Genomic DNA, 16,062 nt, shown 5'->3' with positions numbered 1-16,062 from the left:
GTTATAAATAGTGCTGCAATGAACACTGGGGGGGCATGTATCTTTTTGAATTAGAGTTTTCATTTTTTCCAGATATATGTCCAGGAGTGAGATTGCTGGATCATATGGTAAATGTACTTTCAGTTTTTTAAGCAATTTCCATATTGTTTTCCATAATTTCCATAGTTCCATAAATTGGCTGTACCAATTTACATTCCCACCAACAGTATGGGGGGGTTCTCTTTTCTCCATAGCTTCCCTAGCATATATTCAAAAAAAATTTTTAGCACACTGCTTGGCTTGCAGGATCTTAGTTCTTTGACCAGGGATTGAAACTGTGCCCCCTGCAGTGTAAGTACAGAGGCCTAACCGCTTGACCACCAGAAAATTGTCCCCAGCATTTATTATTTGCAGACTTTTTGATGATGGACATTCTGACTAGTGTGAGGTGATACCTCATTGCAGTCTTGATTTGCATTTCTCTAATAATTAGTGATGTTGAGCATCTTTTCATGTGCCTGTTGGTTATATCTTCTTTGGAGAAATGTCTGTTTAGATCTTCCGCCCATTTTTTAATTGGGTTGTTTGTTTTTTGATTTTGAGCTATGTAAGCTATTTATATATTTTGGAAATTAATCCCTTGTTGGTTACAAATATTGTCTGTCATTCTGTAGGTTGTCTTTTTGTTTTATTTATGTTTTCCTTTGCTGTGCAAAAGCTTTTAATTAGGTACCACTTATTGACTTTTGCTTTTGTTTTCATTACCCATTACTAGGAGATGTATCCAAAAAAATATTGTTGCAATTTATGCCAAAGAGTGTTCTGTTTATGTTCCCCTCTAGGAGTTTTATAACATTCAGTCTTGCATCTAGGTCTTTCTATTTGGTCACACCTCTTGCAGGATCTCAGTTCCGTGAAAGCCCAAAATCCTAATCGCTACGCTACCAAGGAACTCCCTACATTTACGTCTTTAATCCATTTTGAGTTTATTTTATATATGTTATTAGAGAATGTTCTAATTTCATGCTTTTACATGTAGTGGTCCAGGTTTCCCAGCACCACTTACTGAAGAGACTGTCTTTTCTCCATTGTATATTCTTGCCTCCTTGTTGTAAATTAATTGACAATAAGTGTGTGGGTTCATGTCTGGGTTTTCTATCCTGTTCCATTGGTCTATATTTCTGTTTTTGTGTCAGTACCACACTGTTTTGATTACTGTCATTTTGCAGTATAGTCTGAGGTCAGGGTGTGTGATTCCTCCAGTTCCATTCTTTCTCAAGATTGTTTTGGCTATTCAGGGTCTTTTGTGTTTCTATATAAATAAAAAAAAATTTCTTTTGTTCCAGTTTTGTGAAAGATGCCATTGGTAATTTGATAGAAATTGCATTGATCTATAGATTGACTTGGGTAGTATGGCCATTTTAACAGTATTGATTCTTCCAGTCCAAGAACATGGTTTGTATCCTCTTTAATTTCTTTCATCAGCATCTTATACTATTTTGAGTACAAGCCTTTTGCCTCCTTAGGTAGGTTTATTCTTAAGTATTTTATTCTTTTTGATTCAATGGGAAATGAGATTGTTTCCTTAATTTCTCTTTTTGATATTTCATTGTTAGTATCTAGAAATGCAACAGATTTCTGTATATTAATTTTGTATCCTGCAACTTTACCAAATTCATGGATGAGTTCTAGTAGTTTTCTGGTGGCTGCCTCAGGATTTTCTATGTATAGTATCATGACATTCACTTCTTCCTTTCTATTCTGAATTCCTTTTATTTCTTTTTCTTCTCTGATTGCTGTGTCTCCTGCAGTGGAAGCATGGAGTCTTAACCACTAGACCACCAGGGAAGTCCCCCACTCCCCAAATTGTTAAGAAGTTATTAGTGGGGCTTCCCTGGTAGCTTAGTGGTAAAAAATCTGCGTGCCAATGCAGGAGACACAGGTTGGATCCCTGATCTGGGAAGATCCCACATGCCGTGGAACAACTTGGCCCTTGTGCCACAATTATTGAGCCTGTGCTCTAGAGCCTGGGAGGTGCCAACTGCTGAGCCCATATGCTACAACTACTGAAGCTTGTGCACCCTAGAGACTATGCTCCACAACAAGAGAAGCCACCACAATGAGAAGACTGCACATTGCAACCAGAGAGTAGCTCCCACTCACTGCAACTAGAGAAGAAGCCCACACGCACAGCACCGAAGACCCAGAGCAGGCAGAAAATTTTAAAAAGTTATTAGCATATTTATCTATTAAAGACAATTTTTAAATTTGAATTTTATTTCTTTTGGACAGCACCAGTATAACTAATGTAGATGCTTCTCTGCATCTGTCCTCTGCCATACCTGGCTTTGCCACCTTTGATTTGCTCTCTGCCTTTATCTAATTCCTTCTCCATGTCTCAGCTTGAAACACCACTTCCTCCTTCCTGCAAACAGCATTCCTTTTTTCAGTTCAGTTCAGTGGCTCAGTCGTGTCTGACTCTTTGTGACCCCATGGACCGCAGCACGCCAGGCCTCCCTGTCTATCACCAACTCCCAGAGTTTACTCAAACTCATGTCCATTGAGTTGGTGACGCCATCCAACCATCTTATCCCCTGTCGTCTCCTTCTCCTCCTGTCTTCAATCTTTCCCATTGTCAGGGTCTTTTCAAATGAGTCCTTTGAACTTTTTTCAAGGGGAGTTTTTTTCCCTCTTGGTTCCTCCCCATTTTCTGAAGTGCCTAGGAGTCTACCCAAATGAGCACAGATCTTCTTCTCTGTTCAGTATCAGGGATTGGAAGGATGAGTTCTAGGCATACAAATTCGAGTTTTAGGGTCTTTGGAGTCTTGTTCATGGTCCCTATCAGACAGGGCCTCAGGTTGGCACCTGTGAAAAAACACATAAGACAGAGACAGTATTAATTTTCTTTGAAGACCACTCAGTCTAATTCAATATAAAAGAAACAATATGTCTCCTGTTTGTATATCGTGTCTTCAGACCCCTTTTCATGATGTTGAAAAGGATTTGGGTCTTTCTTGTATTACTACCCGGCTTCTAACCAAGGCCTGGCATCTTCACATGAAAACTCAGCATATCTGTTAAAGGTTGTTAAAGCTCTCAGAGAGATGGCTCCAGTTCAAATTAAAAATATATATTTAAAAACAAATTCAAAGCAGATCAAGATGTATTAATATGGAAAACCTCCAAGATGTAGTGTCCCATGGAGATAAAAACAAGGTTCAGCACAGGGAACTATATTTAATATCTTGTATTAACCTACACTAGAAAAGAATCTGAAAAAGAATATCTATATATGTATACATGCATATATACATATATCTGAATCACTTTGCCATACACCAGAAACATAACATTGTAAATCATCTATACTTCAATTTTTTAAAAAAACAAGGTTTAGAACAGTGTGTATACAAAGTTGCTCTTTGCATCTAAAATGCTTGCAATTTCAGAGGCTGACTCTGGAACTGAAAACAAAAAATGGCATCAAGTTACTTTGGGTAAGGATCTTGGGGATGGGATAAATGAAGTATGTACTTTTTTTTTTAAAGGTGTTTATTTACAATAGTCAAAAGCTAGAAACAGCCCCCAAATCCATCAAATCCATTACAGGTGAATGGATAAACAAAATGTGGTGTGTGTATATGTATGTGTGTGTGTGTGTGTGTATATATATATATATACACACATATATGTAATGAATATTTTTCAGCTTTAAAAGGGAAAGAAATGATGACACATACTACAACATGAACAAATTTTGAAGACATAAGCTGGACACAAAAGGAAAAACATTGTATGATTCTATTTATATGGAGTACTTAGAAAAGTCAAATTTATAGAGACAGAAAGTAGAATGCTTGTTACCAGAGACTAGGGTGAGGGGAGAAAGGGGAATTAGTGTCTAATGGATACAGTTTCCATATGGAAAGATGAGAAAATTTTAGAGATGGATACTGGAGATAGCTGCAAAATAAGGTAAATGTACTTAGTGCCACTGAACTGTACACTTAAAAAGTTAAAATGGTAAATTTTATGTATGTTTTACCACAGTAAAAAATACATGTATACTGTGCCTTTAAAAGCCTTTAAATTTATTTTTTATACCGTTTCTCTCTAACTGCAGATGATAAAGACCATTTCTACTAAAATTATAGATACATTTAATATTTGGCCCAGATGTATCCTACAGATAAACCTGCTCACATATGGAATGTCATATGTACAAGGTGATTCATTGTAGCATCATTTGCAATAGCAAAAATTGGTATCCCACTAGAAGAGGATGGTTAACAAATTATGTTTCCATGCAACAGAGTACTATGCAGCTCAAAAAATGAATGAGGAAGATCTCTATTTACTGATTCAGAAAGGTCTCCAGGATATATTGTTGAGTGAAGAAGTAAGGTACAAGTGTATATAGTATGCTATCTTGCGCATAAGAAGTGGGAAGAGTAAGAAACTGAGCAACTTGCTGAACAATTTGCTAAGCAAGAAATGGACACCAAGGGTTAACTGCAGTGTGCAAGGAGGAAGGAGTGGATAGGGAGAGGGGTTGCAGTGAGGTTTCTCAGTGCATACTTTTAATATTGTTTTGATTTTTGAATCATACTAGTGCATTATCTATTTAGAATAATAAAAAGAAATACTTGTTGCTGCTCATTCATGTCTGACTCTTTGTGACCCCATGGAATACAGCACACCAGGCTTTCCTGTCCTTAACTTTCTCCTGGAGTTTGCTAAACTCATGTCCACTGAGTTGATGATGCCATCCAACCATCTTACCCTCTGCTACCCCCTTTTCCTCCTGCCTTCAATCTTTTCCAGCATCAGTGACTTTTCCAATGAGTCAGCTCTTCGAATCAGGTGGCCAAAGTATTGGAGTTTCAGCATCGGTCCTTCCAATGAATATTTAGGGTTGATTTTCTTTAGAATTGACTGGTTTGATCTCCATGCTGTCCAAGGGACTCTCAAGAGTCCTCTCCAGAAATACTTAGACAACAAAATGGGAAAAAGAGGGGCAGTAGTGGAGAGATTGCTCAATTCATCTTTTCTACCATTTACCACCTCCACTTCCACCCCACCAACAGTTTTATGGATTTTTCAGGTTGTTTTTCAATCTGAGATTAACTGAGACAAGCATAATATTGCAATAGTTACACTTCAGGCTGTTTACATAAATCCACTTAAATTTACGAACAACCAAATAATGTAGGTTCTATCCTTAACATTCTCATTTTACAAAAGACGAAACAGAGGTTGGGAGAGGTTAAGTAAACAACCCAAGGTCTGAGACAGTGGGTATACTGAATTTGAACGATTGTCTATTAGATCCTGACTCTTCCAACATCCTTGTACAAATATGTCTGAACACTTGTTCTATTTTTTTTTCATTTCTTTGGCATAATTAGAAGTGGGTTCATTGGGTCAGGGAATTTGTACTTTCTAATGTTTTCTTTTTTTTCATAACTGAGATTTTATTGGTTGTTTTGAGGATCAGTACACAGACATTGGACATGGAACAACAGACTGGTTCCACATAGGATAAGGAGTACGTCAAGGCTGTATATTGTCACCCTGCTTATTTAACTTATATGCAGAGTACATCATGAAAAATGCTGGGCTGGAAGAAACACAAGCTGGAATCAAGATTGCCTGGAGAAATATCAATAACCTCAGATATGCAGATGACACCACCCTTATGGCAGAAAGTGAAGAAGAACTAAAGAGCCTCTTGATGAAAGTGAAAGAGGAGAGTGAAAAAGTTGGCTTAAAGCTCAACATTCAGAAACCTAAGATCATGGCATCTGGTCCCATCACTTCATGGGGAATAGATGGGGAAACAGTGTCAGACTTTATTTTTGGGGGCTCCAAAATCACTGCTGATGGTGATTGCAGCCATGAAATTAAAAGACGCTCACTCCTTGGAAGGAAGGTTATGGCCAACCTAGATAGCATATTTAAAAGCAGAGACATTACTTTGCCAACAGAAGTCGGTCTAGTCAAGGCTATGGTTTTTCCAGTGGTCATGTATGGATGTGAGAGTTGGACAGTGAAGAAAGCTGAGCGCCGAAGAATTGATGCTTTTGAACTGTGGTGTTGGAGAAGACTCTTGAGAGTCTCTTCGACTGCAAGGAGATCCAATCAATCCATCCTAAAGGAGATCAATCCTGGGTGTTCATTGGAAGGACTGATGTTGAAGCTGAAACTCCAATACTTTGGCCACCTCATGAGGAGAGTTGACTCATTGGAAAAGACCCTAACGCTGGGAACGATTGGGGGCAGGAGGAGAAGGGGACGACAGAGGATGAGACGGTTGGATGGCATCACTGACTCGATGGACATGGGTTTGGGTAAACTCCGGGAGTTGGTGATGGACAGGGAGGCCTGGCGTGCTGCAGTTCATGGGGTCGCAAAGAGTTGGACACGACTGAGCGACTGAACTGAACACAGACATTTCAATTTGTACATAATTCTTAACATTTGTACCAAAAATCTAAAAAATTCATGTAGTTTTGATTCTTTTCAACAGTTTTTCTAGAACTTTACAGCTTAAATTTGGAGGCAAATTTTCCTTAACAGGATATTCAGTACAATATCGTAAGTTCCACCAGTCACAATTTAACATCATACTACATACTCAAATTTTCTATCGTTCACAGCACATTAACAATGTTACTAGGAGAACTGGACTACCACGACTAAAGATGTTACAGAGTGCAAAAAATTCTGACCAGGAGAGCCAAGATCAAGTAGTGGTTTGTTGTAAATAATTGTAGGAAATAATTCTACCAAAAACATGGGAAGAGAAGTAATTTAGTATCCAAGACATTGAATGCACAATTGACTCCAAACTGCCATTTAGTATGCTTTATATTATAGAGTATAAAAGCTCACCTCAATTTATGGAATGTTAAGCTGACACCCATGACAATCAAAACCTCCCATATTCAATATCCCACTATTTTCTGGTTGAACCAAAAAATAAAGAACCAGCAAATGATTTCACCCTTTAACAAAAAAAAAGCACTTACACTTAAAAAGTGGAATGAGGGAGGATTCTCTCTTTTTAAAAAATGTTTCTAGAGCTGTCAAAAAACTTGCATTTACAAAATAGTTGATAAAAATAATCGTCTGGATTGTACAAGAAGGGAGACGGACCACTGATAGGATAGGGTGTGATGTTAATCAGACTTGGCCTCTTCTCCTGCTTCATCAGAGGCTGGGCTCTCCTTTTAGTCTCTTGGTTAGCCACTTCGGCCTGTTTTCCCGTTGTTCCTTTTTTTCCCCTTTTGTTTGGCTTTTTCGTCTGAAGATTTATCCTTTCCTGCCGCTTTCTTCCGGAGAAGGCAATAGCACCCCACTCCAGTACTCTTGCCTGGAAAATCCCATGGACGGAGGAGCCTGGTAGGCTGCAGTCCATGGGGTCGCTAAGAGACGGACACGACTGAGCGACCTCACTTTCACTTTTCCCTTTCGTGCACTGGAGAAGGAAATGGCAACCCACTCCAGTGTTCTTGCCTGGAGAATCCCGGGGACGACGGAGCCTGGTGAGCTGCCGTCTATGGGGTCGCACAGACTCTGCCATGACTGAAGCGACTTAGCAGCAGCAGCCGCTTTCTTCGGTTTCGTTTCCACTTCTGCAGGAGCCAATTCAGCTGACAATCGCGCAGATCTCCTCTTGGGCTCTTTCTTCGGCGCCCCTTCGGCGGAGCGGACCTTCGTCCGGGGAGTTGAGGCGGCTGGGCGGGAGCGCGCCGCAAGCCTTCGCGAAGCTCAAGTGCCTGGCAGCCGGACCCTCGGCCCAAGTGTTTTTTTTTTTTAATAAAAAACTACCATAGTCCATTATGTAAATTTTCATTATTTTACATTTACCACTATTGTTTTAATTAACAGCCTAGCACTCAAAAGCTTAGCGAGTCTCTGGAGGAACTTGGACCAAATCAGGACAAGCCTTCCCTACGTTGTCTACCCTCTGCCGGGAGAGGGCGCTGGCCACCGCGCGCCTCTCCTCCGTGGTCCTAATCGGCTTCCCGTACAGTACGCACGCGCAAATTTCTCTCCAGGTGTCCAGCTTTGTGCCTGATCGAAGTCTCCCCGGCTGCGCTCAGCGCACAGGGTTTAACCCGGGCTGGTCTTCGGGGAAGAGTAACGGGTTTCCCCCGACCCAGAACACCTCTGGGTCTCAGAGACTAGAGGTCCTGGAGTGGGCCTACAGGGGTCTGGCGGCACGGCGGGCAGCCCGTGCGGGCGGGGTGGGGCCCCGCTAAAGCTTGGGCGTCGGTCGCCAGTGGGGCCCGGAGCCGGGCGCGGAGCCCCTGACAGTACAGGTACGGAGGCGGCGACCACGGCAACTGCCTCCTCCCCCGCCGTGTTCCCAAGGCTCTTGGCTGTGTTCTGGGGGCTCGGCGCTCGCCTGGGGCGCGGCGGGAGCCCGGTGTGCCGGGCAGGGGTCGGCGGGGGTGGGCCGCGGTGGAGGTGGGTACCCGCCTGGGTCTGGCCTGGTCTGACCCGTCTGAGCTCTTCAGCCTGGCGGGGTCAGAGTGATTGCGTCTCCGAATTCTTCAGGAACTGCAGGGATTCCCCTCCTTTCCTGGAAATGTGCAAGGCACCCCTGAACCTATTCCAAGCTACAGGTTTCTAGTGGGGCACATGGTTGAAAAGTTGTGTCAAACAGAAAAAAGAGGACTAAAGCTGCAGGCCAATATGCGTTTGGTGTGTCTGTCTCCCATTCCTGGGGTCCGCCTTAACTGTCAGGGTGACTCTTGAGCAGTCGTGTTGCGCATCCCCCAAACTAAATCACACAGATGAGGAGTTCCGCTGTTTTTAAAGAGGCGGTGATTTAGAAATTTACCCTCTTTTGTTACAGTGCGGAGACCAGCAAGCTCATCTTGACCCCTTACCAGTCCAGTATGCTTAAGGCACTGAGAGTCAGGGAACAATGAGGTGAAGGTTGACGTCCTTTACCTAGGCTATGGCCGAAGCCCAAGGCACGGGGATGTTAACGATAGTAGTAAATGATGACTTTTCCCCCAAAAGGCTTTTTGTGTTCAAATATGTTTAGAAACTTCATGGTTCGAGTTTTCTCTTCTCAGGTGGTGCTAGTGGTAAAGAACTCCCCTGCCAATGCTGGAGACAGGTTCTATCCTCGGGTGGGGAAGATCCTGTGGAGGAGGGCGTGGCAACCCACTCCGGTATTCTTGCCTGGAGAATCGCATGGACAGAGGAGTCTGGCAGGCTATAGTCCGTGGGGGTCACAGAAGAATCTCACTTAACTGAAGGAACTTAGCATGCAGCACGCGCATGTTTAGAAACTTAAGCTTTCAATATGCTAATAGTATTTTTACCAAGAATTTCCCACTGGAAGTATAGTTTGGAGTTTCCCAAATTTGGGTGGAAAATACTGTTTTTCTTGGGTATTGCCTCTTCAGCATATAAGACAATTTGGAAAATGGAGTTCCATAATTGGAAACTCAAGATTTGAAAGGGGCAGTTTAGGTCATTGCTTTTGGAACTTTAATGGTGTATACACCTAGGGGTCTTGTTAAAGTACATGCTTTGGATGGTTCTACATTTTAAACAAGTTCTTAGGTGATGCTGATGGTCCATGGACCACATACACTTTGAGTACAAGCGTGTAGGTCTCTGGGTTGAAAGAGACCATGTTCTATTCCTTACCCTCCAGAACAAGCTGTGCTGCCTTGAATAATCTCTTCCCCTGTCCAGGTCTATAAAATAGGAGACTGGACTAGAGCACTAATGTTTCTTTCAGATCTTGTGATAGTTGAATTCCATCTAAAATATTCTTGCCCAATGGCCAGTTTGGGCTTGAACATTTCTAGTAATGGGGAATTTACTGCATGTAAGGCGTCCCGTTTCATAATGAGTAGCTCAATACAGAAGTTTTTCATGTTGCTGAAATACATCTCTATAACTTCCATCTTGCTGATCCTAGCTTATTTTTTAGAATCAGAGAAATAAAAAAATATAATTCCTCTTCAAAGGATGAGTCTTGAGAATTCTCTGGCAGTCCAGTAGTTAGGACAGTTCTTTCACTGCCAAGGGTCAGATTCAGTCCTTGGTCAGGGAACTAAGATCCCACAAGCTGTGTGGCACGGCCAAAAAAAAAAAGATTCTTGAAGTGTGAGATGGCAGTGTTTCTACCATGTTTTCCCCAAACTGAATTGTCCTTTATTCTTCCCTGGCATTGTTTCAGATTCCTGTCTCTTAAATTTTGTCCTCCTGTGTGGAGGGTAGTGGGGTTGTAGCTGGACTTTGAAGGACGAGTGGGGCTTGCAAAACCAGGGGAAGCATCCTAAGCATTTGATAGTGGTGCGGAGATGACACTGCATATGTCAGATCCAGAATGGTTTGACTCAAGTAGGACATGTTATGTCACTGGAAGATTTGGGGCAAAGCAATATTTTACAGTGTGTAGTAGTCCTCCTGTAGTATATAATGTGGTTGGAAATGAGGAAGGAGAGAGGCAGGGAGCCATACCAGTAAAGATGGCCTGCTGCTGCTGCTAAGTCGCTTCAGTCATGGCAGACTCTGTGCGACCCCATAGACGGCAGCCCACCAGGCTCCCCCGTCCCTGGGATTCTCCAGGCAAGAACACTGGAGTAGGTTGCCATTTCCTTCTCCAGTGCATGAAAGTGAAAAGTGAAAGGGAAGTCGCTCAGTCGTGTCCGACTCTCATGGACTGCAGCCTACCCCATGGACTGCAGCCTACCAGGCTCCTCTGTCCATGGGGTTTTCCAGGCAAGAGTACTGGAGTGGGGTGCCATTGCCTTCTCCGAAAGATGGCCTAGGATGATGGTAATAGTAATGCTTTCTATTTATGTAACACTTTACAGAACTTTTCACAAACAACCTTTCCTGTGAGGTAGGCAGAGCAGCTGTGACCCTGTTTTACAGATGAGGCACCAAAGAGGGTAAACAGTTTGTCTTAATTCTCAAAGCTATTACATGGCAGACCAAAGTGATGACAGTGGTAACGAGGGAGAAAGGAAGAATGCAAGAGCTGATACTGAGAAAGAATTGATAAGTTGGGCCTGACTGAACGTGAGAGTGCAAAGGAAAAGAAGTTGTTAGGGAGGAGTCAAAATAGTTGGGAAAATCATAGTACATGACTGACAGCTGCCATAGCTTATACTCTGACAGATCTGACATTGTTAGTAGCTCTTTGGAGTTATAGGTCGGAAGGTATTGTAGAGGATTCCTAGGTTTATCCTGTCTACAGATACCAGGTGGTGTGTGGGGGCTTGGGTTATCTGTCCCATGCCAAGGGAAATGAGAACTGGGTATTCGGTGTCCCCTGAGAAGGTAAGTGCTGAGCAGTTGACTGATTCAAGTCTATCTTAGGGTCCTTGCCATTCTGAAGTCTCTGGATTTGGTTTTATATAATTTTTCTTTCAACGTTCCAGCTCGTACTGATTGTACTTGGCTGACAAATTGGTTATCCAGTCTGACCTCCCTAAGCTCTGACGTATCCACTGAGGGTTTCGATGAAACAGAGTCTGGACTCTTGTCACTCCTAAAACCTTACTAAAGCTATTTTTCCAGATCTACACTTCCTCTAGAGCCTAGGGGTCTTTCTTTCTCTTGTCCTTTTACCTTAGAACCATATGAAATTGAGATTTATTGCCACTACTGAATTCCATAGGAACTGGAGCTGTCCCTGCAGTTTTAGTTTCTTAGGCTCCTAACTGGAGAAGAAAGAGCTACCTTTGCTGGGGTGTATGTTGTATTTCCCCCATGGTGTCTCTGGAAAACCTATCAGAGCCAACTTACATCCCTAGAACCTAATGTTGGTACAGGCTTCTATTCAGCATTGAGTGGCTTCTCTGTTCACTGTTTAGGATAACTGAGATGAATAAAAACTCTGCTCTGGAGGAATTCATGATGGGATAAGGAAGACAGTATTGTAAGCAAAATGTGATCTTGTAATAGAGTTATTTCCAAAGATCTGTGTGAGTGCAGAGGAGGGAATGACAGCTCCACATGGAGACATCAAGAGAATCTTCAGGAAAGAGGTGATGAGTAAGTTGAGCCTTGAAGATGAAGAGAGAGAAAGGACATGGGGATGTTTGCAACATTTGCAGAAGCATAAGATAGGTGGATCCAAGTTTCTGGAATCTAAGAAGATTTGGGGATCAAAGAAGGGGTGATTGATGAGATTAGATTCATAATGAGGCCAGGTTTTTAATGGCCTGTAGTTTTGTTCTAAGGTGCACTTTTGTGGAAGGGAAGTCTCTGGAGGTTTTCAGGCAGGGAGGTGATGTGGTTATATTTTGGGAAGCTAATTGTGGAAATAGACTGAAAGGGGAGGATCTGGATCAGGAACATCAGGAGAATCTTGTAATAACCTGGGCTTGGCTTCGGGCTGAATTAAGGATTAGTGTGGATGGGAAGAAGGGGAGGAATCAGATTGTAGAGACAGAGATTCTCTGATGTAATGACTAATTAATTGGTCTTTGAGAACAAGAGAGGGAATTGTCCAGGATGACTCAGTTTTCTCTTCTGGGTGGATGGTGGTACCAGTAAAAAGGAGAATGTAGAAGAAGGATATTTGCTGGGGGAAGATTCCACGTGTTTTGGGTCACGTTGAATTTGGGGCTCTGTGGTGCTTAGCAGATAGGTGGAAATGTGGGTCGGGAGTTCAGAAGAGAGTTTTTGCCTTGGGGTGGTGGATGATGCTATTGGAATGGATGATCCCAGTTATGCTTACAGAAGGCTGAAGATGACAGAGGAAATGACAAGACTTAGTGGGAAAGGTAAGAGAATGTTGTCCAGGGAGCTACAGAGGAAAAAGTTGCAGGAAGAGAATCAACAGCCTCTGTTGCTACAGGGAGGTCAAGTAGGATGAGCTTGGAAAATATATGTCGAGATTGGGCAGTTAAGAGATTGTGGTTACCAGGACTTTTATTTTTTTTTAGTGTGAGCAGCTTTAGTGGGGAGAAGACAATGGCACCCCACTCCAGTGCTCTTTTGCTTGGAAAATCCCATGGATGGAGGAGCCTGCAGTCCATGGGACTGGGGAGCCTGGTGGGTTGCCATCTATGGGGTCGCACAGAGTCGGCCACGACTGAAGCGACTTAGCAGCAGAAGCAGCTTTAGTGGAGTCATAAGGACAGGAGCCAAGTGAATTGAAGAGTGGATGGAAAGTGAGAATAAGGAGGGTGTACTCTGAATAATTTGGCAAGGAAGGAAGGAAGATGGTGGCAGCTTGTGGAGGAGTAGCAGAGACAAGAGTCAGGTTTTTCTAGAAGTCTTGAGCATGGGGTATCTGATGAGAGGTCACATTTGAAGGCACAAAGGAAAAGATGATTGCAGAGAAGGGTGGAGGGTTGTCCCTGAAAAGAAGATATCATTTCCTTTGAAGAGGAATAACTGAAGAAAGGGAAAGAATGTAGGAAAAAAGAGGCAATGATGGATACATCTAAATTTGCAAATAGGTTCCGTTTCCTTTCTCAGCAAGGTTATCTGTTGGGGGAGGGGTTCTGGTGTGGGCTCAGATAGGAACAGGGACTTGAGAGTGGTAAGGGAAGGCTTGAAACAACTGTCCAGAGAGGAAAGGGAAAGAGAGCAGACTCAAGATCGCTCCAAGAACATTGAATACCCTCTGAACTTGAATCCTGCACTGAGGTCTCTTTCCTCTTCTTCGTAATAAGTATAGCTGTCATTTATTGAATGTGTCACACCAGGCACTCTTATAAGTGCTTTTCAGCCCTGTTAGAAAGGTATTGTTATTACCTGTGTTTTACAGAAGAAGAAATTGAGGCATGGAACAGTAGTATTTATGTTTGCTGCATCTCTTACTTCTGCAGAAATGGCATTCCTTCTCTGAGGCATCAGAGAAAGCCAGAAATTTACTCCCAAGTCCCAGTTTCTGGTCTTGAGGGGCTGGAGTTTAGGGATGATAAGGAGGGACCCTTACCAGGCCAGTCTGTGGGTTTGATAGTGGATGGGTGGGCAGGGTGGTGGGTCAGTGTTGCTGCTATCTTTTTGCAACTACATATGGAATTCTGAAATCCTTATGTGACTTCCCAGCAGCCTGACTAGAAGGACAAGTGACTGTCATGATTTGTTAGGTACTGCAGGCTAAGACTGTGTCAGTTGAGATGGTGAATAAGAAAAGAGATCTTGTCTCAGTCAGCCAGAAAAATTTTTTTCTGCCAGTTATGGGACTAGGTAGATCTATAGCCTTTCATAATAACATACATTATTAACACTCAACTTTGGTGTTTTCCCCATTGGTGTGATAGAATTTGTTGGTAAGGTGCACACCTGACTTCAGTGAAAGAGGAGAATGATGAGATGGCGTGGATGGAAGAGAATGGACTTACCTTTTCCTGCTGCAGCCACTGGAGCATCATTTCTGTGTCCTTTCTCTTGAGGTTGCCATGGATACGCCTTTGCTTGGTGACTTGAGGAGATTGATTTCCGTTATGATCAGTTGATGACGTGGGTTTAAAAAGAGAAAGGACAGAATGCCCTGCTTCTGGGGAGTGGCTGGTGAGCTGCCCAAAAGGCAGAGCCAAGCATAGCTGAGGTGGCTGTGGCTTTGCTGGCTGCTTTGGCTTTTGCTGAAGTTGTGAAATGGTGCATCTCTCTCTCTACAGCGCAGGCTCAGGGTTCCCTGTCCGCAGGGTCCTAGTGCCAGGGACTTGTTGGTTGATTGAGGGGGGGAAGCAGCAGGAGCTTTGAATGGTCTGTTAAGTAGGACTCCCACTAGCTCTGGGAGGGTTGTGGTTCTCCAATACAGGGCTGCACTCAAGTGCCTGTTGCCTGCCTGCAAGGGTGCCTTTCTTGAGGATAAGTGAGGCGTATTGTGTAGCTTTCCTTGCTGGAGGTCTGGGCCCTTTGGAAGCGGATCTGTCAGTCACTGGGTATTCCTAGAGGGGAATATCCTGTGAGGGAGTAGACCTGTTTTCAGTTTGGGAGTGGGCTACAGAAATTTCTGGGGATAATTGAAGAGCTTGGAGAGGTTTAAAAAAAAAGTCTGTCTAGGGTCTAGGTCCTGTCTCTGTGAGATTTGCAAGGCAGGAACAAAAGGTTCCATGTATCTTCTTGCTGAGTATGTCAGGAATCCAGCCTTCCAAGCTTCCAGTCCCCAAGCTTCTGTTCCCCTCTCCTTTCCTGACTCTTGAGGGACTTATATCCACACGTATCCCTCACCTGCTAGTGCTTTTAGAGATGTACAACTCCACCCTACTTTTAAGAAAATCCATATCTTGCTGATTACCTTTATGTTTCATTTTATCTCTTTGCAACCAAATCAAAATGCAGTTCAGTTCAAGTGTGTAGACCTTGCTGTCAGACTGCCTGAATTTCAAACCTCTACAGGTAGAATCGGGCTTCCCTGGTGGCTCAGATGGTAAAGTGTCTGCCTGCAGTGTGGGAGACCTGGGTTCTAATCCTGAGTCAGGAAGATCCCCTGGAGAAGGAAATGGCAACCCACTCCAGTACTCTTGCCTGGAATTCCATGGACAGAGAAGCCTTGTAAGCTACAGTCCATGGGGTCGCAAAGAGTCGGACACGACTGAGCGACTTCACTTCACAGGTAGAATCAGAGAAAGCAAACGATTGGGTTAGCCCAGGATCAAGGTTTGGTAAAGTGAGACAAGAAGAGGTCAGGGGCTCAAAGGATACTGGTATACCAGTAAAAAGCAAGGTGGAAATGGTGTAGACTGGGTGCCAAAGAGACTTTTCCTCCTTACCAGTTCCTCCTTAATTCCCAATAATCTGCTTCTTTTCCTGTCATTTCTGAAATGTTCACCAACTCCACTGGTAACCTATTTATCAGACTTAGATTTGTGTCCCTCATCTCTTCCTGTTTTCCTAGACTATTTTAGCAATTTTTAATGTCATTGGGAAGGAAAATGGATTAGAAATCCAGGGAGTATCTGTCTTCTGGTTGAACTAACACATACTTACAATTGTTCTGTGTGACTTGGGATGGGTCCCAAAGATGCTGCTGAAGGTCACCTGCTTGTGGTTGTTGTTTAGTCACTCAGTCGTGTCTGACTCTCTGCGACCCCATGGACTGTGGCCCACCAGGCTCCTCTGTCCGTGGGATTTCCC

At 43.2% G+C, this 16,062-nt stretch overlaps 1 protein-coding gene and 1 long non-coding RNA gene across 31 annotated transcripts in view; one reads left to right on the top strand and one right to left on the bottom strand.

The window, feature by feature from the left end:
- Nucleotides 1-2,238: 2,238 nt before the first annotated feature.
- On the bottom strand, nucleotides 2,239-7,956 carry LOC145547088 (uncharacterized). The gene is made up of 2 exons (XR_014083525.1): nucleotides 7,011-7,956; nucleotides 2,239-2,844 (listed from the first exon to the last, which is right to left on the bottom strand). It is a non-coding gene; the product is annotated as an uncharacterized LOC145547088 (long non-coding RNA).
- Nucleotides 7,957-8,258: 302 nt separating this feature from the next.
- The window catches only part of DCTN1 (dynactin subunit 1), a 30,155-nt gene continuing 22,351 nt past the window's right edge, over nucleotides 8,259-16,062 (top strand). For all 30 annotated transcript variants that reach the window (XM_081595747.1, XM_081595744.1, XM_081595737.1 and 27 more), the window contains exon 1: nucleotides 8,259-8,306. The gene's annotated coding sequence lies outside the window, so the exon portion shown is untranslated. The remainder of the gene's footprint in view (nucleotides 8,307-16,062) is intronic.

This window comes from Giraffa tippelskirchi, chromosome 4 (genome assembly GCF_054371585.1).
Source record: "Giraffa tippelskirchi isolate mGirTip1 chromosome 4, T2T-mGirTip1v1.2.pri, whole genome shotgun sequence".
NCBI classification, from domain to species: Eukaryota; Metazoa; Chordata; class Mammalia; order Artiodactyla; family Giraffidae; genus Giraffa; species Giraffa tippelskirchi.
This window is presented reverse-complemented; position numbering and strand designations above follow the sequence as displayed.